Consider the following 22,429-nt stretch of genomic DNA (forward strand, 5'->3'; position numbering starts at 1 on the left):
GCCTGGTCTGGGCCAATGGTCATTCATGGCCTTGGCTCTGGAGCCCTGCAGGACACACCCCCAGCCTGTTCTCTGGGCTCCCCATCACACAAGCTGGCCCAAGGCCGTGTGAGCAGAAGAATGCTGGGGAGAAGGCTGGCACTGGCCTCTTACCTCATGCTCCAGGTCTGAAGCGGCAGCACTCCACTGACTGCTGCCTAACAAAGGGCCCCCACTAAAGATGGCTGACAGACAGTGGCTTGCTTGGGGCAGGGGCCCACTACACTGCCCACCAATGGCTGAGCAGGGTGGTCACAGTGGCATTAGTGGTCTCCTGGTAACCATTGCCTGGTAACGGGGCAGTGGGTCACAGTGCACAGCAAGGGCTGCCTGGGAAGGGCTGCATTCATCTGGCTATGGTAAAATTCCCCCTTTTCTTTGGTCCTCTGCAACCCTGAGGAGAATATGTGGGTATGATTTGGATAGAGTGGTTAATCATAAACTCAGCAGCGGATCTCTGTTTTAGGGGACTTGCTTTCAACCTAGATTCCTGGTTCATCTTTTCCCAAGTCTTTCAGGGAATGGGGTGACGACCACTCTAGCTACGTGCTGCTGGAGGAAAGCAAAGCCCTACAGTGCATTCTGAGTTGGAAGCAATGCCACGTTGCAAGTCTTGATCCAAGTCTTATATAAACTTGTATAAGGAATCCAGGAGAATAAGCCTGAAAAGCAGCGTGAGGGTGGCACTCTGGGGGAGACGTTCTGGCAGGTAATCCAGACACGCAGAAGCAGAAGGGAAGACATTGTTGTAAGTTGTTAGGAAGTTGAGGGGAAGAGCTTCCCTTAACGGGAGAACACAGATCAAAATCAGCATTATTGCGAAGCAAATCCATAAACGTTAGTAGCATATGCATCTGTTTACTCAGTTTGTCAAAACTGCATTGGTAAGAGTCTTCTTGAAGTTGAAGCACTTTGGGAAAGCCTCAGCCTAACTATCTGTTAGACACTTAAAGAGGCAAGGTTAAAGATCGCATGACAAGGGGTTGCGAAGGAAGCTTAATCAAGTGGCTCTCATGTAACCGTCAGCATGGCTGACCGATTATCCCAAGGCATACCTGCATTTCAGAAACTTTGTACCCTTTCTAGAATATCGACAGGTGTGCCATGTATCCATCCTGTGTAATTGGAGAAGCTTCTCCCCCATTTCACAATGTTTTCTCTGTAATTTCCATACCAGATATACGACTGAAATAGTCCTCCTTGAGTTGCCTTAAGGGCCCCGCAACTAATCCAAAGTTAACAAAATATTTCAAAACACCTGGTCCAATAAGCTCATCAGTCCTTTGAAGAGAATTCTTCTTTCTTCTCCAAAGTGAGAAGAGATCTTAAAAGCAAATCGAGATCCCTTAAAGGCAGGACAGTTCACATACCATGGTATTGAAAGCAGCATTGCAAGTAAACGTGTTCTCTTGGCAGAGGGGAACCCAATCCAGCCTTGAAAAAAACGCATTTTTAATAACAGTATCCATTTCCCGAAGTGGAGTTTCGTTTCAGCCCAATGATGCATCAAATGTTGGTTTTTGGCTCAACACATTTATCCCACCTTCCTACTCTATCCTGAAATGTGTTCCTTTTCATGAGTTTCTTAGCTTTAATTACATATTTCAATTACAATCCTCAAGTCCTTAACACCTTCACTTAGTGAAAACCAAGAAGCAAGCAATTGTCAGCTGGATGCCATACCAGCATTTCTGATTGCAAACGGATGCTTTTGAGACCTTCTGCTAAGTAGGCAAAGGTAGGGAATCTTAGATGTGCCCAGCATCCAATGTTCCAATCCTCTATCCTCTTTGAAATGACCTGGAGAGTCAAGGAATGCTTGCCACTTACCTTGGTGAAGTTTCATGCTCCCCAAATCTAGAGAGGCCATTTAGAAAGACTTCAAGTGTCATCATTTCAACTTATGGTCCTTGCTGTCAAATTGGCAACAGATATAAGGTCTTTTTGGATCTCTAAGAAACCTAGGGACTGCAGAAGGTTTATACTTCAGAATGCAAGAAGCTTAAGGCAGCTTCCATACCAGATATCAGTTCAGTACTAGCTATTTGCCAGATCATCAGGACCTGAAATCCATGGAGGCCAATTCTCTCAAGAGGAGGAAGTATTGAATAGGTAAGTGCTTCCCTTTCAGTGAAATAGAGCTCATTTACACATCAACTCGGCAGTTGATGTCAATTGCCTTATCCCTCAAAGTGGCCCAAATCTGGAGAATGCACCTGAAAGGGGTGCGTTGGGGAAGCACATTTGAGTTTCCCAGAGCCACAACACTTTCACACAAAACAAACGCAAAAGTACATGCACAAAAGAAACTCTCAGTCCTGAGGACCAAAGCAAAGGGTGAGGATGAACAACATCCTCAATGTTTTCGAACTACGTTCCCTCATTTTAACAACAAAACGACAAACAGCATGCAAATTGAAAGATAGGGAATCAGGACCACAGTTGTCATGCCTACTGACCTGGGAAGCAGAAAGAGCCAAAAAGGAAAAAGCAAAGAAATTAGGAAAAGTTCAATTTGCTTCATTAACTTCCACATGTCTCCTGGAAATATGCTCGTTTTCTCAGGGTCACAATGATGAAAACCAAAAGGATTTCACTGAACAAACTTTCTCTAACTGAATATTTTACATAGACTGGTTTTGGAGATATGAAAATGATTCATTTGATGCCATGTTTCACCAGAATCTGTAGAATATGCTGGCCATGCAATGTAAAAAAAAAAAAAAAATACTTGCTTGTCCCTTAGCGGACTACAAGATGGACTAGAGCTCTGCTGATCACAGCAGGTGTTATCCAATAGCAGAGAGACAAATGCAATGCCAAAAGGTCTCTCAGGATCGCAGTTCCCAGGCACCAAAGGGCAGATTCCTACCCATTGGAAAGGGAATATGTCAACCAATGTTCCACCACAGCTGAAACACAATGCAGGAGGGAATGATACCTAGTTGGATCATATGCAAGCTCCGTTACTGACCAAAGACGTCTCAAGTACTCAATGCAAGTGCTGTTTCACACACCTACAATGTACGAATCACAAAGAGGATCCCACAAACCAAAGCACAGACTGCCGTGATTAACACCACATTGACACACACAAACACATGAAGAACAAATAAACACTCCAATCACAAAGACAGAAAGCCAGAGAAGGCATTTTGTCAACTTCCACTTCCACTCCCACATGGAGGCCCCCAGTTCTCAAGAGGGAATGGACTCAGAGGGGCTCCCATCCGCTAAGGGGAGCAGCCCAGTTGGAGTAGACCTATTTCCCAGCCTGTGCAAGCTGGAGCGACTTACCCCCAAATGACATGAACTGTATACCACTGCTCTGGACATGTCTCCAAGACAAGCAGCCTCGTGCTGTAGGGCAGCCACTGCATATCAGGGAGAATCCCTGCCAGTATCCTGGAGCCAAATGTACTCTGGCATGTGCTGGGAAGTATAAATGGCGACGCCCCTGATCGAGATCAATACACCATGGGCACAGACCTCCTGGCTGGCTCGCTATAATTGGTAACCAAAGACCAGGATGTGTGCCCGACGCACAGTGAGGCCAAACAGCAGCAAAACATTGGACTTTGGAGCCGAGAAATATTTGTTGTTGAGACATTCAAGGAAATGGGTGGCTTATGCTGGGTAATCCCCAACCTTGAAAGCTTTTAGCAAAGCCCTCTTAGAGGTAAGGTGATGGAGGGGTGTGGCTTTTCGTTGAAAACTTCTCCCTGTCTGATCCATTGTTCTTGAGGACAGGTCATAGTCAGGTCTCAATGTTCCTATCAATCTCCAGCAAACAAATGTCACTCTCTGGGTGACAAGAAAGGGCAAGGTCCCAAGGCACAAGACTCACCCTCTGAGGTCCAGACCCACCTAAGAGAAAGGGGTCCCTGGGAGGGGTGGTGGTCCTCCTGCCATGGAGGGTATGTCCAGGAGCTGGTCTGGGTCCTCCCACCAGTGCCCACGCCTCCCAGAGGAGGCAGCTCTGCCTTGGTGGCTCCCTCAGGGCCAGGTCCCAGACGCTTGCTAGCTCTCATCACTGAGGGAGCCGGGTGCACATGACCCAACAGGTCTTAATGCTCCTCAGGCCACCCAAACAGTGGTGGTCAGGTACCCCAGACTGTGAGCCATACCCTTAGGGTCACAGTGGCGGTGTGTGGTAGAGGTTCAACACTGCCTCAAGGCCTGGTCTGGGCCAATGGTCATTCATGGCCTTGGCTCTGGAGCCCTGCAGGACACACCCCCAGCCTGTTCTCTGGGCTCCCCATCACACAAGCTGGCCCAAGGCCGTGTGAGCAGAAGAATGCTGGGGAGAAGGCTGGCACTTGCCTCTTACCTCATGCTCCAGGTCTGAAGGGGCAGCACTCCACTGACTGCTGCCTAACAAAGGGCCCCCACTAAAGATGGCTGACAGACAGTGGCTTGCTTGGGGCAGGGGCCCACTACACTGCCCACCAATGGCTGAGCAGGGTGGTCACAGTGGCATTAGTGGTCTCCTGGTAACCATTGCCTGGTAACGGGACAGTGGGTCACAGTGCACAGCAAGGGCTGCCTGGGAAGGGCTGCATTCAGCTGGCTATGGTACAATTCCCCCTTTTCTTTGGTCCTCTGCAACCCTGAGGAGAATATGTGGGTATGATTTGGATAGAGTGGTTAATCATAAACTCAGCAGCGGATCTCTGTTTTAGGGGACTTGCTTTCAACCTAGATTCCTGGTTCATCTTTTCCCAAGTCTTTCAGGGAATGGGGTGACGACCACTCTAGCTACGTGCTGCTGGAGGAAAGCAAAGCCCTACAGTGCATTCTGAGTTGGAAGCAATGCCACGTTGCAAGTCTTGATCCAAGTCTTATATAAACTTGTATAAGGAATCCAGGAGAATAAGCCTGAAAAGCAGCGTGAGGGTGGCACTCTGGGGGAGACGTTCTGGCAGGGAATCCAGACACGCAGAAGCAGAAGGGAAGACATTGTTGTAAGTTGTTAGGAAGTTGAGGGGAAGAGCTTCCCTTAACGGGAGAACACAGATCAAAATCAGCATTATTGCGAAGCAAATCCATAAACGTTAGTAGCATATGCATCTGTTTACTCAGTTTGTCAAAACTGCATTGGTAAGAGTCTTCTTGAAGTTGAAGCACTTTGGGAAAGCCTCAGCCTAACTATCTGTTAGACACTTAAAGAGGCAAGGTTAAAGATCGCATGACAAGGGGTTGCGAAGGAAGCTTAATCAAGTGGCTCTCATGTAACCGTCAGCAGGGCTGACCGATTATCCCAAGGCATACCTGCATTTCAGAAACTTTGTACCCTTTCTAGAATATCGACAGGTGTGCCATGTATCCATCCTGTGTAATTGGAGAAGCTTCTCCCCCATTTCACAATGTTTTCTCTGTAATTTCCATACCAGATATACGACTGAAATAGTCCTCCTTGAGTTGCCTTAAGGGCCCCGCAACTAATCCAAAGTTAACAAAATATTTCAAAACACCTGGTCCAATAAGCTCATCAGTCCTTTGAAGAGAATTCTTCTTTCTTCTCCAAAGTGAGAAGAGATCTTAAAAGCAAACCGAGATCCCTTAAAGGCAGGACAGTTCACATACCATGGTATTGAAAGCAGCATTGCAAGTAAACGTGTTCTCTTGGCAGAGGGGAACCCAATCCAGCCTTGAAAAAAACGCATTTTTAATAACAGTATCCATTTCCCGAAGTGGAGTTTCGTTTCAGCCCAATGATGCATCAAATGTTGGTTTTTGGCTCAACACATTTATCCCACCTTCCTACTCTATCCTGAAATGTGTTCCTTTTCATGAGTTTCTTAGCTTTAATTACATATTTCAATTACAATCCTCAAGTCCTTAACACCTTCACTTAGTGAAAACCAAGAAGCAAGCAATTGTCAGCTGGATGCCATACCAGCATTTCTGATTGCAAACGGATGCTTTTGAGACCTTCTGCTAAGTAGGCAAAGGTAGGGAATCTTAGATGTGCCCAGCATCCAATGTTCCAATCCTCTATCCTCTTTGAAATGACCCGGAGAGTCAAGGAATGCTTGCCACTTACCTTGGTGAAGTTTCATGCTCCCCAAATCTAGAGAGGCCATTTAGAAAGACTTCAAGTGTCATCATTTCAACTTATGGTCCTTGCTGTCAAATTGGCAACAGATATAAGGTCTTTTTGGATCTCTAAGAAACCTAGGGACTGCAGAAGGTTTATACTTCAGAATGCAAGAAGCTTAAGGCAGCTTCCATACCAGATATCAGTTCAGTACTAGCTATTTGCCAGATCATCAGGACCTGAAATCCATGGAGGCCAATTCTCTCAAGAGGAGGAAGTATTGAATAGGTAAGTGCTTCCCTTTCAGTGAAATAGAGCGCATTTACACATCAACTCGGCAGTTGATGTCAATTGCCTTATCCCTAAAAGTGGCCCAAATCTGGAGAATGCACCTGAAAGGGGTGCGTTGGGGAAGCACATTTGAGTTTCCCAGAGCCACAACACTTTCACACAAAACAAACGCAAAAGTACATGCACAAAAGAAACTCTCAGTCCTGAGGACCAAAGCAAAGGGTGAGGATGAACAACATCCTCAATGTTTTCGAACTACGTTCCCTCATTTTAACAACAAAACGACAAACAGCATGCAAATTGAAAGATAGGGAATCAGGACCACAGTTGTCATGCCTACTGACCTGGGAAGCAGAAAGAGCCAAAAAGTAAAATGCAAAGAAATTAGGAAAAGTTCAATTTGCTTCATTAACTTCCACATGTCTCCTGGAAATATGCTCGTTTTCTCAGGGTCACAATGATGAAAACCAAAAGGATTTCACTGAACAAACTTTCTCTAACTGAATATTTTACATAGACTGGTTTTGGAGATATGAAAATGATTCATTTGATGCCATGTTTCACCAGAATCTGTAGAATATGCTGGCCATGCAATGTAAAAAAAAAAAAAAAATACTTGCTTGTCCCTTAGCGGACTACAAGATGGACTAGAGCTCTGCTGATCACAGCAGGTGTTATCCAATAGCAGAGAGACAAATGCAATGCCAAAAGGTCTCTCAGGATCGCAGTTCCCAGGCACCAAAGGGCAGATTCCTACCCATTGGAAAGGGAATATGTCAACCAATGTTCCACCACAGCTGAAACACAATGCAGGAGGAATGATACCTAGTTGGATCATATGCAAGCTCCGTTACTGACCAAAGACGTCTCAAGTACTCAATGCAAGTGCTGTTTCACACACCTACAATGTACGAATCACAAAGAGGATCCCACAAACCAAAGCACAGACTGCCGTGATTAACACCACATTGACACACACAAACACATGAAGAACAAATAAACACTCCAATCACAAAGACAGAAAGCCAGAGAAGGCATTTTGTCAACTTCCACTTCCACTCCCACATGGAGGCCCCCAGTTCTCAAGAGGGAATGGACTCAGAGGGGCTCCCATCCGCTAAGGGGAGCAGCCCAGTTGGAGTAGACCTATTTCCCAGCCTGTGCAAGCTGGAGCGACTTACCCCCAAATGACATGAACTCTATACCGTTGCTCTGGACATGTCTCCAAGACAAGCAGCCTCGTGCTGTAGGGCAGCCACTGCATATCAGGGAGAATCCCTGCCAGTATCCTGGAGCCAAATGTGCTCTGGCATGTGCTGGGAAGTATAAATGGCGACGCCCCTGATCGAGATCAATACACCATGGGCACAGACCTCCAGGCTGGCTCGCTATAAGTGGTAACCAAAGACCAGGATGTGTGCCCGACGCACAGTGAGGCCAAACAGCAGCAAAACATTGGACTTTGGAGCCGAGAAATATTTGTTGTTGAGACATTCAAGGAAATGGGTGGCTTATGCTGGGTAATCCCCAACCTTGAAAGCTTTTAGCAAAGCCCTCTTATAGGTAAGGTGATGGAGGGGTGTGGCTTTTCGTTGAAAACTTCTCCCTGTCCGATCCATTGTTCTTGAGGACAGGTCATAGTCAGGTCTCAATGTTCCTATCAATCTCCAGCAAACAAATGTCACTCTCTGGGTGACAAGAAAGGGCAAGGTCCCAAGGCACAAGACTCACCCTCTGAGGTCCAGACCCACCTAAGACAAAGGGGTCCCTGGGAGGGGTGGTGGTCCTCCTGCCATGGAGGGTATGTCCAGGAGCTGGTCTGGGTCCTCCCACCAGTGCCCACGCCTCCCAGAGGAGGCAGCTCTGCCTTGGTGGCTCCCTCAGGGCCAGGTCCCAGACGCTTGCTAGCTCTCATCACTGAGGGAGCCGGGTGCACATGACCCAACAGGTCTTAATGCTCCTCAGGCCACCCAAACAGTGGTGGTCAGGTACCCCAGACTGTGAGCCATACCCTTAGGGTCACAGTGGCGGTGTGTGGTAGAGGTTCAACACTGCCTCAAGGCCTGGTCTGGGCCAATGGTCATTCATGGCCTTGGCTCTGGAGCCCTGCAGGACACACCCCCAGCCTGTTCTCTGGGCTCCCCATCACACAAGCTGGCCCAAGGCCGTGTGAGCAGAAGAATGCTGGGGAGAAGGCTGGCACTTGCCTCTTACCTCATGCTCCAGGTCTGAAGGGGCAGCACTCCACTGACTGCTGCCTAACAAAGGGCCCCCACTAAAGATGGCTGACAGACAGTGGCTTGCTTGGGGCAGGGGCCCACTACACTGCCCACCAATGGCTGAGCAGGGTGGTCACAGTGGCATTAGTGGTCTCCTGGTAACCATTGCCTGGTAACGGGGCAGTGGGTCACAGTGCACAGCAAGGGCTGCCTGGGAAGGGCTGCATTCAGCTGGCTATGGTACAATTCCCCCTTTTCTTTGGTCCTCTGCAACCCTGAGGAGAATATGTGGGTATGATTTGGATAGAGTGGTTAATCATAAACTCAGCAGCGGATCTCTGTTTTAGGGGACTTGCTTTCAACCTAGATTCCTGGTTCATCTTTTCCCAAGTCTTTCAGGGAATGGGGTGACGACCACTCTAGCTACGTGCTGCTGGAGGAAAGCAAAGCCCTACAGTGCATTCTGAGTTGGAAGCAATGCCACGTTGCAAGTCTTGATCCAAGTCTTATATAAACTTGTATAAGGAATCCAGGAGAATAAGCCTGAAAAGCAGCGTGAGGGTGGCACTCTGGGGGAGACGTTCTGGCAGGTAATCCAGACACACAGAAGCAGAAGGGAAGACATTGTTGTAAGTTGTTAGGAAGTTGAGGGGAAGAGCTTCCCTTAACGGGAGAACACAGATCAAAATCAGCATTATTGCGAAGCAAATCCATAAACGTTAGTAGCATATGCATCTGTTTACTCAGTTTGTCAAAACTGCATTGGTAAGAGTCTTCTTGAAGTTGAAGCACTTTGGGAAAGCCTCAGCCTAACTATCTGTTAGACACTTAAAGAGGCAAGGTTAAAGATCGCATGACAAGGGGTTGCGAAGGAAGCTTAATCAAGTGGCTCTCATGTAACCGTCAGCATGGCTGACCGATTATCCCAAGGCATACCTGCATTTCAGAAACTTTGTACCCTTTCTAGAATATCGACAGGTGTGCCATGTATCCATCCTGTGTAATTGGAGAAGCTTCTCCCCCATTTCACAATGTTTTCTCTGTAATTTCCATACCAGATATACGACTGAAATAGTCCTCCTTGAGTTGCCTTAAGGGCCCCGCAACTAATCCAAAGTTAACAAAATATTTCAAAACACCTGGTCCAATAAGCTCATCAGTCCTTTGAAGAGAATTCTTCTTTCTTCTCCAAAGTGAGAAGAGATCTTAAAAGCAAACCGAGATCCCTTAAAGGCAGGACAGTTCACATACCATGGTATTGAAAGCAGCATTGCAAGTAAACGTGTTCTCTTGGCAGAGGGGAACCCAATCCAGCCTTGAAAAAAACGCATTTTTAATAACAGTATCCATTTCCCGAAGTGGAGTTTCGTTTCAGCCCAATGATGCATCAAATGTTGGTTTTTGGCTCAACACATTTATCCCACCTTCCTACTCTATCCTGAAATGTGTTCCTTTTCATGAGTTTCTTAGCTTTAATTACATATTTCAATTACAATCCTCAAGTCCTTAACACCTTCACTTAGTGAAAACCAAGAAGCAAGCAATTGTCAGCTGGATGCCATACCAGCATTTCTGATTGCAAACGGATGCTTTTGAGACCTTCTGCTAAGTAGGCAAAGGTAGGGAATCTTAGATGTGCCCAGCATCCAATGTTCCAATCCTCTATCCTCTTTGAAATGACCCGGAGAGTCAAGGAATGCTTGCCACTTACCTTGGTGAAGTTTCATGCTCCCCAAATCTAGAGAGGCCATTTAGAAAGACTTCAAGTGTCATCATTTCAACTTATGGTCCTTGCTGTCAAATTGGCAACAGATATAAGGTCTTTTTGGATCTCTAAGAAACCTAGGGACTGCAGAAGGTTTATACTTCAGAATGCAAGAAGCTTAAGGCAGCTTCCATACCAGATATCAGTTCAGTACTAGCTATTTGCCAGATCATCAGGACCTGAAATCCATGGAGGCCAATTCTCTCCAGAGGAGGAAGTATTGAATAGGTAAGTGCTTCCCTTTCAGTGAAATAGAGCTCATTTACACATCAACTCGGCAGTTGATGTCAATTGCCTTATCCCTAAAAGTGGCCCAAATCTGGAGAATGCACCTGAAAGGGGTGCGTTGGGGAAGCACATTTGAGTTTCCCAGAGCCACAACACTTTCACACAAAACAAACGCAAAAGTACATGCACAAAAGAAACTCTCAGTCCTGAGGACCAAAGCAAAGGGTGAGGATGAACAACATCCTCAATGTTTTCGAACTACGTTCCCTCATTTTAACAACAAAACGACAAACAGCATGCAAATTGAAAGATAGGGAATCAGGACCACAGTTGTCATGCCTACTGACCTGGGAAGCAGAAAGAGCCAAAAAGTAAAATGCAAAGAAATTAGGAAAAGTTCAATTTGCTTCATTAACTTCCACATGTCTCCTGGAAATATGCTCGTTTTCTCAGGGTCACAATGATGAAAACCAAAAGGATTTCACTGAACAAACTTTCTCTAACTGAATATTTTACATAGACTGGTTTTGGAGATATGAAAATGATTCATTTGATGCCATGTTTCACCAGAATCTGTAGAATATGCTGGCCATGCAATGTAAAAAAAAAAAAAAAATACTTGCTTGTCCCTTAGCGGACTACAAGATGGACTAGAGCTCTGCTGATCACAGCAGGTGTTATCCAATAGCAGAGAGACAAATGCAATGCCAAAAGGTCTCTCAGGATCGCAGTTCCCAGGCACCAAAGGGCAGATTCCTACCCATTGGAAAGGGAATATGTCAACCAATGTTCCACCACAGCTGAAACACAATGCAGGAGGAATGATACCTAGTTGGATCATATGCAAGCTCCGTTACTGACCAAAGACGTCTCAAGTACTCAATGCAAGTGCTGTTTCACACACCTACAATGTACGAATCACAAAGAGGATCCCACAAACCAAAGCACAGACTGCCGTGATTAACACCACATTGACACACACAAACACATGAAGAACAAATAAACACTCCAATCACAAAGACAGAAAGCCAGAGAAGGCATTTTGTCAACTTCCACTTCCACTCCCACATGGAGGCCCCCAGTTCTCAAGAGGGAATGGACTCAGAGGGGCTCCCATCCGCTAAGGGGAGCAGCCCAGTTGGAGTAGACCTATTTCCCAGCCTGTGCAAGCTGGAGCGACTTACCCCCAAATGACATGAACTGTATACCACTGCTCTGGACATGTCTCCAAGACAAGCAGCCTCGTGCTGTAGGGCAGCCACTGCATATCAGGGAGAATCCCTGCCAGTATCCTGGAGCCAAATGTACTCTGGCATGTGCTGGGAACTATAAATGGCGACGCCCCTGATCGAGATCAATACACCATGGGCACAGACCTCCAGGCTGGCTCGCTATAATTGGTAACCAAAGACCAGGATGTGTGCCCGACGCACAGTGAGGCCAAACAGCAGCAAAACATTGGACTTTGGAGCCGAGAAATATTTGTTGTTGAGACATTCAAGGAAATGGGTGGCTTATGCTGGGTAATCCCCAACCTTGAAAGCTTTTAGCAAAGCCCTCTTAGAGGTAAGGTGATGGAGGGGTGTGGCTTTTCGTTGAAAACTTCTCCCTGTCCGATCCATTGTTCTTGAGGACAGGTCATAGTCAGGTCTCAATGTTCCTATCAATCTCCAGCAAACAAAGGTCACTCTCTGGGTGACAAGAAAGGGCAAGGTCCCAAGGCACAAGACTCACCCTCTGAGGTCCAGACCCACCTAAGACAAAGGGGTCCCTGGGAGGGGTGGTGGTCCTCCTGCCATGGAGGGTTTGTCCAGGAGCTGGTCTGGGTCCTCCCACCAGTGCCCACGCCTCACAGAGGAGGCAGCTCTGCCTTGGTGGCTCCCTCAGGGCCAGGTCCCAGACGCTTGCTAGCTCTCATCACTGAGGGAGCCGGGTGCACATGACCCAACAGGTCTTAATGCTCCTCAGGCCACCCAAACAGTGGTGGTCAGGTACCCCAGACTGTGAGCCATACCCTTAGGGTCACAGTGGCGGTGTGTGGTAGAGGTTCAACACTGCCTCAAGGCCTGGTCTGGGCCAATGGTCATTCATGGCCTTGGCTCTGGAGCCCTGCAGGACACACCCCCAGCCTGTTCTCTGGGCTCCCCATCACACAAGCTGGCCCAAGGCCGTGTGAGCAGAAGAATGCTGGGGAGAAGGCTGGCACTTGCCTCTTACCTCATGCTCCAGGTCTGAAGGGGCAGCACTCCACTGACTGCTGCCTAACAAAGGGCCCCCACTAAAGATGGCTGACAGACAGTGGCTTGCTTGGGGCAGGGGCCCACTACACTGCCCACCAATGGCTGAGCAGGGTGGTCACAGTGGCATTAGTGGTCTCCTGGTAACCATTGCCTGGTAACGGGGCAGTGGGTCACAGTGCACAGCAAGGGCTGCCTGGGAAGGGCTGCATTCAGCTGGCTATGGTACAATTCCCCCTTTTCTTTGGTCCTCTGCAACCCTGAGGAGAATATGTGGGTATGATTTGGATAGAGTGGTTAATCATAAACTCAGCAGCGGATCTCTGTTTTAGGGGACTTGCTTTCAACCTAGATTCCTGGTTCATCTTTTCCCAAGTCTTTCAGGGAATGGGGTGACGACCACTCTAGCTACGTGCTGCTGGAGGAAAGCAAAGCCCTACAGTGCATTCTGAGTTGGAAGCAATGCCACGTTGCAAGTCTTGATCCAAGTCTTATATAAACTTGTATAAGGAATCCAGGAGAATAAGCCTGAAAAGCAGCGTGAGGGTGGCACTCTGGGGGAGACGTTCTGGCAGGTAATCCAGACACGCAGAAGCAGAAGGGAAGACATTGTTGTAAGTTGTTAGGAAGTTGAGGGGAAGAGCTTCCCTTAACGGGAGAACACAGATCAAAATCAGCATTATTGCGAAGCAAATCCATAAACGTTAGTAGCATATGCATCTGTTTACTCAGTTTGTCAAAACTGCATTGGTAAGAGTCTTCTTGAAGTTGAAGCACTTTGGGAAAGCCTCAGCCTAACTATCTGTTAGACACTTAAAGAGGCAAGGTTAAAGATCGCATGACAAGGGGTTGCGAAGGAAGCTTAATCAAGTGGCTCTCATGTAACCGTCATCATGGCTGACCGATTATCCCAAGGCATACCTGCATTTCAGAAACTTTGTACCCTTTCTAGAATATCGACAGGTGTGCCATGTATCCATCCTGTGTAATTGGAGAAGCTTCTCCCCCATTTCACAATGTTTTCTCTGTAATTTCCATACCAGATATACGACTGAAATAGTCCTCCTTGAGTTGCCTTAAGGGCCCCGCAACTAATCCAAAGTTAACAAAATATTTCAAAACACCTGGTCCAATAAGCTCATCAGTCCTTTGAAGAGAATTCTTCTTTCTTCTCCAAAGTGAGAAGAGATCTTAAAAGCAAACCGAGATCCCTTAAAGGCAGGACAGTTCACATACCATGGTATTGAAAGCAGCATTGCAAGTAAACGTGTTCTCTTGGCAGAGGGGAACCCAATCCAGCCTTGAAAAAAACGCATTTTTAATAACAGTATCCATTTCCCGAAGTGGAGTTTCGTTTCAGCCCAATGATGCATCAAATGTTGGTTTTTGGCTCAACACATTTATCCCACCTTCCTACTCTATCCTGAAATGTGTTCCTTTTCATGAGTTTCTTAGCTTTAATTCCATATTTCAATTACAATCCTCAAGTCCTTAACACCTTCACTTAGTGAAAACCAAGAAGCAAGCAATTGTCAGCTGGATGCCATACCAGCATTTCTGATTGCAAACGGATGCTTTTGAGACCTTCTGCTAAGTAGGCAAAGGTAGGGAATCTTAGATGTGCCCAGCATCCAATGTTCCAATCCTCTATCCTCTTTGAAATGACCCGGAGAGTCAAGGAATGCTTGCCACTTACCTTGGTGAAGTTTCATGCTCCCCAAATCTAGAGAGGCCATTTAGAAAGACTTCAAGTGTCATCATTTCAACTTATGGTCCTTGCTGTCAAATTGGCAACAGATATAAGGTCTTTTTGGATCTCTAAGAAACCTAGGGACTGCAGAAGGTTTACACTTCAGAATGCAAGAAGCTTAAGGCAGCTTCCATACCAGATATCAGTTCAGTACTAGCTATTTGCCAGATCATCAGGACCTGAAATCCATGGAGGCCAATTCTCTCCAGAGGAGGAAGTATTGAATAGGTAAGTGCTTCCCTTTCAGTGAAATAGAGCTCATTTACACATCAACTCGGCAGTTGATGTCAATTGCCTTATCCCTAAAAGTGGCCCAAATCTGGAGAATGCACCTGAAAGGGGTGCGTTGGGGAAGCACATTTGAGTTTCCCAGAGCCACAACACTTTCACACAAAACAAACGCAAAAGTACATGCACAAAAGAAACTCTCAGTCCTGAGGACCAAAGCAAAGGGTGAGGATGAACAACATCCTCAATGTTTTCGAACTACGTTCCCTCATTTTAACAACAAAACGACAAACAGCATGCAAATTGAAAGATAGGGAATCAGGACCACAGTTGTCATGCCTACTGACCTGGGAAGCAGAAAGAGCCAAAAAGTAAAATGCAAAGAAATTAGGAAAAGTTCAATTTGCTTCATTAACTTCCACATGTCTCCTGGAAATATGCTCGTTTTCTTAGGGTCACAATGATGAAAACCAAAAGGATTTCACTGAACAAACTTTCTCTAACTGAATATTTTACATAGACTGGTTTTGGAGATATGAAAATGATTCATTTGATGCCATGTTTCACCAGAATCTGTAGAATATGCTGGCCATGCAATGTAAAAAAAAAAAAAAAATACTTGCTTGTCCCTTAGCGGACTACAAGATGGACTAGAGCTCTGCTGATCACAGCAGGTGTTATCCAATAGCAGAGAGACAAATGCAATGCCAAAAGGTCTCTCAGGATCGCAGTTCCCAGGCACCAAAGGGCAGATTCCTACCCATTGGAAAGGGAATATGTCAACCAATGTTCCACCACAGCTGAAACACAATGCAGGAGGAATGATACCTAGTTGGATCATATGCAAGCTCCGTTACTGACCAAAGACGTCTCAAGTACTCAATGCAAGTGCTGTTTCACACACCTACAATGTACGAATCACAAAGAGGATCCCACAAACCAAAGCACAGACTGCCGTGATTAACACCACATTGACACACACAAACACATGAAGAACAAATAAACACTCCAATCACAAAGACAGAAAGCCAGAGAAGGCATTTTGTCAACTTCCACTTCCACTCCCACATGGAGGCCCCCAGTTCTCAAGAGGGAATGGACTCAGAGGGGCTCCCATCCGCTAAGGGGAGCAGCCCAGTTGGAGTAGACCTATTTCCCAGCCTGTGCAAGCTGGAGCGACTTACCCCCAAATGACATGAACTGTATACCACTGCTCTGGACATGTCTCCAAGACAAGCAGCCTCGTGCTGTAGGGCAGCCACTGCATATCAGGGAGAATCCCTGCCAGTATCCTGGAGCCAAATGTGCTCTGGCATGTGCTGGGAAGTATAAATGGCGACGCCCCTGATCGAGATCAATACACCATGGGCACAGACCTCCTGGCTGGCTCGCTATAATTGGTAACCAAAGACCAGGATGTGTGCCCGACGCACAGTGAGGCCAAACAGCAGCAAAACATTGGACTTTGGAGCCGAGAAATATTTGTTGTTGAGACATTCAAGGAAATGGGTGGCTTATGCTGGGTAATCCCCAACCTTGAAAGCTTTTAGCAAAGCCCTCTTAGAGGTAAGGTGATGGAGGGGTGTGGCTTTTCGTTGAAAACTTCTCCCTGTCCGATCCATTGTTCTTGAGGACAGGTCATAGTCAGGTCTCAATGTTCCTATCAATCTCCAGCAAACAAATGTCACTCTCTGGGTGACAAGAAAGGGCAAGGTCCCAAGGCACAAGACTCACCCTCTGAGGTCCAGACCCACCTAAGAGAAAGGGGTCCCTGGGAGGGGTGGTGGTCCTCCTGCCATGGAGGGTATGTCCAGGAGCTGGCCTGGGTCCTCCCACCACTGCCCACGCCTCACAGAGGAGGCAGCTCTGCCTTGGTGGCTCCCTCAGGGCCAGGTCCCAGACGCTTGCTAGCTCTCATCACTGAGGGAGCCGGGTGCACATGACCCAACAGGTCTTAATGCTCCTCAGGCCACCCAAACAGTGGTGGTCAGGTACCCCAGACTGTGAGCCATACCCTTAGGGTCACAGTGGCGGTGTGTGGTTGAGGTTCAACACTGCCTCAAGGCCTGGTCTGGGCCAATGGTCATTCATGGCCTTGGCTCTGGAGCCCTGCAGGACACACCCCCAGCCTGTTCTCTGGGCTCCCCATCACACAAGCTGGCCCAAGGCCGTGTGAGCAGAAGAATGCTGGGGAGAAGGCTGGCACTTGCCTCTTACCTCATGCTCCAGGTCTGAAGGGGCAGCACTCCACTGACTGCTGCCTAACAAAGGGCCCCCACTAAAGATGGCTGACAGACAGTGGCTTGCTTGGGGCAGGGGCCCACTACACTGCCCACCAATGGCTGAGCAGGGTGGTCACAGTGGCATTAGTGGTCTCCTGGTAACCATTGCCTGGTAACGGGGCAGTGGGTCACAGTGCACAGCAAGGGCTGCCTGGGAAGGGCTGCATTCAGCTGGCTATGGTACAATTCCCCCTTTTCTTTGGTCCTCTGCAACCCTGAGGAGAATATGTGGGTATGATTTGGATAGAGTGGTTAATCATAAACTCAGCAGCGGATCTCTGTTTTAGGGGACTTGCTTTCAACCTAGATTCCTGGTTCATCTTTTCCCAAGTCTTTCAGGGAATGGGGTGACGACCACTCTAGCTACGTGCTGCTGGAGGAAAGCAAAGCCCTACAGTGCATTCTGAGTTGGAAGCAATGCCACGTTGCAAGTCTTGATCCAAGTCTTATATAAACTTGTATAAGGAATCCAGGAGAATAAGCCTGAAAAGCAGCGTGAGGGTGGCACTCTGGGGGAGACGTTCTGGCAGGTAATCCAGACACGCAGAAGCAGAAGGGAAGACATTGTTGTAAGTTGTTAGGAAGTTGAGGGGAAGAGCTTCCCTTAACGGGAGAACACAGATCAAAATCAGCATTATTGCGAAGCAAATCCATAAACGTTAGTAGCATATGCATCTGTTTACTCAGTTTGTCAAAACTGCATTGGTAAGAGTCTTCTTGAAGTTGAAGCACTTTGGGAAAGCCTCAGCCTAACTATCTGTTAGACACTTAAAGAGGCAAGGTTAAAGATCGCATGACAAGGGGTTGCGAAGGAAGCTTAATCAAGTGGCTCTCATGTAACCGTCAGCATGGCTGACCGATTATCCCAAGGCATACCTGCATTTCAGAAACTTTGTACCCTTTCTAGAATATCGACAGGTGTGCCATGTATCCATCCTGTGTAATTGGAGAAGCTTCTCCCCCATTTCACAATGTTTTCTCTGTAATTTCCATACCAGATATACGACTGAAATAGTCCTCCTTGAGTTGCCTTAAGGGCCCCGCAACTAATCCAAAGTTAACAAAATATTTCAAAACACCTGGTCCAATAAGCTCATCAGTCCTTTGAAGAGAATTCTTCTTTCTTCTCCAAAGTGAGAAGAGATCTTAAAAGCAAATCGAGATCCCTTAAAGGCAGGACAGTTCACATACCATGGTATTGAAAGCAGCATTGCAAGTAAACGTGTTCTCTTGGCAGAGGGGAACCCAATCCAGCCTTGAAAAAAACGCATTTTTAATAACAGTATCCATTTCCCGAAGTGGAGTTTCGTTTCAGCCCAATGATGCATCAAATGTTGGTTTTTGGCTCAACACATTTATCCCACCTTCCTACTCTATCCTGAAATGTGTTCCTTTTCATGAGTTTCTTAGCTTTAATTACATATTTCAATTACAATCCTCAAGTCCTTAACACCTTCACTTAGTGAAAACCAAGAAGCAAGCAATTGTCAGATGGATGCCATACCAGCATTTCTGATTGCAAACGGATGCTTTTGAGACCTTCTGCTAAGTAGGCAAAGGTAGGGAATCTTAGATGTGCCCAGCATCCAATGTTCCAATCCTCTATCCTCTTTGAAATGACCCGGAGAGTCAAGGAATGCTTGCCACTTACCTTGGTGAAGTTTCATGCTCCCCAAATCTAGAGAGGCCATTTAGAAAGACTTCAAGTGTCATCATTTCAACTTATGGTCCTTGCTGTCAAATTGGCAACAGATATAAGGTCTTTTTGGATCTCTAAGAAACCTAGGGACTGCAGAAGGTTTATACTTCAGAATGCAAGAAGCTTAAGGCAGCTTCCATACCAGATATCAGTTCAGTACTAGCTATTTGCCAGATCATCAGGACCTGAAATCCATGGAGGCCAATTCTCTCCAGAGGAGGAAGTATTGAATAGGTAAGTGCTTCCCTTTCAGTGAAATAGAGCTCATTTACACATCAACTCGGCAGTTGATGTCAATTGCCTTATCCCTAAAAGTGGCCCAAATCTGGAGAATGCACCTGAAAGGGGTGCGTTGGGGAAGCACATTTGAGTTTCCCAGAGCCACAACACTTTCACACAAAACAAACGCAAAAGTACATGCACAAAAGAAACTCTCAGTCCTGAGGACCAAAGCAAAGGGTGAAGATGAACAACATCCTCAATGTTTTCGAACTACGTTCCCTCATTTTAACAACAAAACGACAAACAGCATGCAAATTGAAAGATAGGGAATCAGGACCACAGTTGTCATGCCTACTGACCTGGGAAGCAGAAAGAGCCAAAAAGTAAAATGCAAAGAAATTAGGAAAAGTTCAATTTGCTTCATTAACTTCCACATGTCTCCTGGAAATATGCTCGTTTTCTCAGGGTCACAATGATGAAAACCAAAAGGATTTCACTGAACAAACTTTCTCTAACTGAATATTTCACATAGACTGGTTTTGGAGATATGAAAATGATTCATTTGATGCCATGTTTCACCAGAATCTGTAGAATATGCTGGCCATGCAATGTAAAAAAAAAAAAAAAAAATACTTGCTTGTCCCTTAGCGGACTACAAGATGGACTAGAGCTCTGCTGATCACAGCAGGTGTTATCCAATAGCAGAGAGACAAATGCAATGCCAAAAGGTCTCTCAGGATCGCAGTTCCCAGGCACCAAAGGGCAGATTCCTACCCATTGGAAAGGGAATATGTCAACCAATGTTCCACCACAGCTGAAACACAATGCAGGAGGAATGATACCTAGTTGGATCATATGCAAGCTCCGTTACTGACCAAAGACGTCTCAAGTACTCAATGCAAGTGCTGTTTCACACACCTACAATGTACGAATCACAAAGAGGATCCCACAAACCAAAGCACAGACTGCCGTGATTAACACCACATTGACACACACAAACACATGAAGAACAAATAAACACTCCAATCACAAAGACAGAAAGCCAGAGAAGGCATTTTGTCAACTTCCACTTCCACTCCCACATGGAGGCCCCCAGTTCTCAAGAGGGAATGGACTCAGAGGGGCTCCCATCCGCTAAGGGGAGCAGCCCAGTTGGAGTAGACCTATTTCCCAGCCTGTGCAAGCTGGAGCGACTTACCCCCAAATGACATGAACTGTATACCACTGCTCTGGACATGTCTCCAAGACAAGCAGCCTCGTGCTGTAGGGCAGCCACCGCATATCAGGGAGAATCCCTGCCAGTATCCTGGAGCCAAATGTACTCTGGCATGTGCTGGGAACTATAAATGGCGACGCCCCTGATCGAGATCAATACACCATGGGCACAGACCTCCTGGCTGGCTCGCTATAATTGGTAACCAAAGACCAGGATGTGTGCCCGACGCACAGTGAGGCCAAACAGCAGCAAAACATTGGACTTTGGAGCCGAGAAATATTTGTTGTTGAGACATTCAAGGAAATGGGTGGCTTATGCTGGGTAATCCCCAACCTTGAAAGCTTTTAGCAAAGCCCTCTTAGAGGTAAGGTGATGGAGGGGTGTGGCTTTTCGTTGAAAACTTCTCCCTGTCCGATCCATTGTTCTTGAGGACAGGTCATAGTCAGGTCTCAATGATCCTATCAATCTCCAGCAAACAAATGTCACTCTCTGGGTGACAAGAAAGGGCAAGGTCCCAAGGCACAAGACTCACCCTCTGAGGTCCAGACCCACCTAAGAGAAAGGGGTCCCTGGGAGGGGTGGTGGTCCTCCTGCCATGGAGGGTTTGTCCAGGAGCTGGTCTGGGTCCTCCCACCAGTGCCCACGCCTCACAGAGGAGGCAGCTCTGCCTTGGTGGCTCCCTCAGGGCCAGGTCCCAGACGCTTGCTAGCTCTCATCACTGAGGGAGCCGGGTGCACATGACCCAACAGGTCTTAATGCTCCTCAGGCCACCCAAACAGTGGTGGTCAGGTACCCCAGACTGTGAGCCATACCCTTAGGGTCACAGTGGCGGTGTGTGGTAGAGGTTCAACACTGCCTCAAGGCCTGGTCTGGGCCAATGGTCATTCATGGCCTTGGCTCTGGAGCCCTGCAGGACACACCCCCAGCCTGTTCTCTGGGCTCCCCATCACACAAGCTGGCCCAAGGCCGTGTGAGCAGAAGAATGCTGGGGAGAAGGCTGGCACTTGCCTCTTACCTCATGCTCCAGGTCTGAAGGGGCAGCACTCCACTGACTGCTGCCTAACAAAGGGCCCCCACTAAAGATGGCTGACAGACAGTGGCTTGCTTGGGGCAGGGGCCCACTACACTGCCCACCAATGGCTGAGCAGGGTGGTCACAGTGGCATTAGTGGTCTCCTGGTAACCATTGCCTGGTAACGGGGCAGTGGGTCACAGTGCACAGCAAGGGCTGCCTGGGAAGGGCTGCATTCAGCTGGCTATGGTACAATTCCCCCTTTTCTTTGGTCCTCTGCAACCCTGAGGAGAATATGTGGGTATGATTTGGATAGAGTGGTTAATCATAAACTCAGCAGCAGATCTCTGTTTTAGGGGACTTGCTTTCAACCTAGATTCCTGGTTCATCTTTTCCCAAGTCTTTCAGGGAATGGGGTGACGACCACTCTAGCTACGTCCTGCTGCAGGAAAGCAAAGCCCTACAGTGCATTCTGAGTTGGAAGCAATGCCACGTTGCAAGTCTTGATCCAAGTCTTATATAAACTTGTATAAGGAATCCAGGAGAATAAGCCTGAAAAGCAGCGTGAGGGTGGCACTCTGGGGGAGACGTTCTGGCAGGTAATCCAGACACGCAGAAGCAGAAGGGAAGACATTGTTGTAAGTTGTTAGGAAGTTGAGGGGAAGAGCTTCCCTTAACGGGAGAACACAGATCAAAATCAGCATTATTGCGAAGCAAATCCATAAACGTTAGTAGCATATGCATCTGTTTACTCAGTTTGTCAAAACTGCATTGGTAAGAGTCTTCTTGAAGTTGAAGCACTTTGGGAAAGCCTCAGCCTAACTATCTGTTAGACACTTAAAGAGGCAAGGTTAAAGATCGCATGACAAGGGGTTGCGAAGGAAGCTTAATCAAGTGGCTCTCATGTAACCGTCAGCATGGCTGACCGATTATCCCAAGGCATACCTGCATTTCAGAAACTTTGTACCCTTTCTAGAATATCGACAGGTGTGCCATGTATCCATCCTGTGTAATTGGAGAAGCTTCTCCCCCATTTCACAATGTTTTCTCTGTAATTTCCATACCAGATATACGACTGAAATAGTCCTCCTTGAGTTGCCTTAAGGGCCCCGCAACTAATCCAAAGTTAACAAAATATTTCAAAACACCTGGTCCAATAAGCTCATCAGTCCTTCGAAGAGAATTCTTCTTTCTTCTCCAAA

This window comes from Hippopotamus amphibius, chromosome 10 (genome assembly GCF_030028045.1).
Source record: "Hippopotamus amphibius kiboko isolate mHipAmp2 chromosome 10, mHipAmp2.hap2, whole genome shotgun sequence".
In the NCBI taxonomy this organism is placed as follows: Eukaryota; Metazoa; Chordata; class Mammalia; order Artiodactyla; family Hippopotamidae; genus Hippopotamus; species Hippopotamus amphibius.